Source organism: Hippopotamus amphibius, chromosome 15, assembly GCF_030028045.1.
Source record: "Hippopotamus amphibius kiboko isolate mHipAmp2 chromosome 15, mHipAmp2.hap2, whole genome shotgun sequence".
Classification (NCBI taxonomy): Eukaryota; Metazoa; Chordata; class Mammalia; order Artiodactyla; family Hippopotamidae; genus Hippopotamus; species Hippopotamus amphibius.
This window is the reverse complement of record NC_080200.1, coordinates 26831858-26833828: the sequence shown is the minus strand read 5'-3', so window position 1 is coordinate 26833828 and position 1971 is coordinate 26831858. Positions and strand designations below refer to the sequence as shown.

The window sequence follows — 1971 nt, the reverse complement described above, 5'->3', positions numbered from 1 at the left end:
ATTTTTTTCTTAAAAGTTTTTTTTTTTTTTTATCTCCTGACTGTAGCACACACAAAAAGTAAGAGCTCCCCCAGGCTCCACCAGGAGTGGAGGAAGAGCAGAGGGCAGGAGTGCAGAGATTTCTTTTTCCAGGCCCAGGCTTGTGAAAACCAATGGCCAAGTGTTAGTCCTCAGTGGGGCCCACAGAGGGGCTGTATTCCTGGTCAGCGTCTGGAGTCTGCAGCATCAGCATCTCCAAGAATTCATTTATGTTCAGCAAAGATGGGGAGGGAAATCCACCGTTACTTGTTGAATTGGAAAGAATAGATCCCATGGTCTGAGGGAGCCTCCACCGTCACTTGATTTTGCTGGCCGTTGCTCTCCTCAACTGGAAAATTGGAAGAAGGTACAGGGGTGTACAGTGAGATGTAAGCTCCTTGCATAGCTGCAGCTGTTGGCATATATGTGCCCATGCTGCTGAGGGAGAGGTGGCCCAATTGGTGGGTAAGAGGTCCCAACATGGAGGCAGACTGGAGAGAAATAGGATGATCCATTCCTGGTGTCAGAACTGAACCTGCAAGCTGCATGAGGTATGACCGGTGGTGCATCCAAGACGGGTAAGGTACTTGTAGAGGAGATGTCTGAGTTACTCTCTGATATGCACACACAGGAGATGGAAGATATGGGGACAGTGCAAACTGAGCAAGCATCCTGTTTGGGGTGATGTTATAAGAAGCTGGCTAAAACCCATTCTGAAGAGCTGTGGTGGGGTCATAGGTCAAGGCCATGCCATGCATGCCTCCATTCCTTAGCCAGGCCCATTTTGCATAAATTTCCCTTGGTTCTGTCATTTCTTTGGACCCTCAGCAGCAAATTGCAAAGCAAGGGATCAGAAGGGGCTGGTACTCCAGGAAGTTTCTTAATATATTTTCCATAAAAGTGGGTGATGATGGCTTCACACTTCTCTGTGGACACCATCCTTGCAAAGCCAGACCCTCTGCTGGTCCTGCTGGTGTCTCAAAGGATTCGAGCAGAGATAACCTGACCAAAGGGCTTCAGCTTTCTCTCCAGTTCTTGCTCATCTATTGACAGTGGGACGTTTGAGATGTATAAATTTGTGGGGTCCTGCTTCTGTTGCTTTGCCATCTGTGCTTGTACACCACTGGCTTTCAGTGCTGTTACAGCTTTCTGTGTAGCTGAAGGACTGTCAAAGTCTACAAAACCATAGCCTTTGCACTTGTTGGCAGTCTTGCCTGGTATGGCCATAGTGGAGGCAATCTCCCCATATGACTGACACAACTTGACTAGGTCCTGGTCAATAGTGCTTGGCTGCAATCCCTGGATGTACAGGTTGATTTCACTCAGCTGGTCATTTACTGGTGCTCCCACTGCTGCTGGTTGGGGTACTGTTGTTTGGACTAGATGGTGCCATTTGCTGAGGCAATGACACATATGACCAACCTGAAATTTATGGCCAGGCTGAAGTTCACAGAGTTGGGATGTTTGCTTCAAGCTGTCTCCGAGCAACACTGAGTGCTGGAGACTAGGTGTACATTCGACCTCCATGCTGTACTATGATGCGGGGTACTGAGGGCTGGTTCTGGCCTTCGAATGTCGAAGGTCACTTAAGAGGCCTCTTGAACAGGGCTCACTCTTATCTCAGTGTAGAGAGGTACCGCTGTCCCCTCTCTCCAAGAATTCCATCGTTCTGACCTTGCTGTGTCCTTGGCCTTCACAACTGCCCCACATCAGCTTTCCCACCCTCAGCCTCTAGTAGCTTTTTGACAAATTATTTGGAATTTTCTCATGGACAACCATGTGAATAGAAATGGATTCACTTCTTACTTTCTATTTTTAGAAAACTCCTTTTATTTCTTTTTCTTCTTTTGTTACACTGACCATGAACTCCAGGACAATATTGAATAGACGTGGTGAGAGTGGACATCCTTGTCTTCTTTTTGATCTTAAGAGGAAAGCCTTAACTATGATATG

The 1971-nt window shown here is 47.1% G+C and overlaps 1 pseudogene; it reads right to left on the bottom strand.

The window, feature by feature from the left end:
• Positions 1-281: 281 nt before the first annotated feature.
• On the bottom strand, positions 282-1411 carry LOC130837085 (RNA-binding motif, single-stranded-interacting protein 2-like; annotated as a pseudogene).
• Positions 1412-1971: the final 560 nt, after the last annotated feature.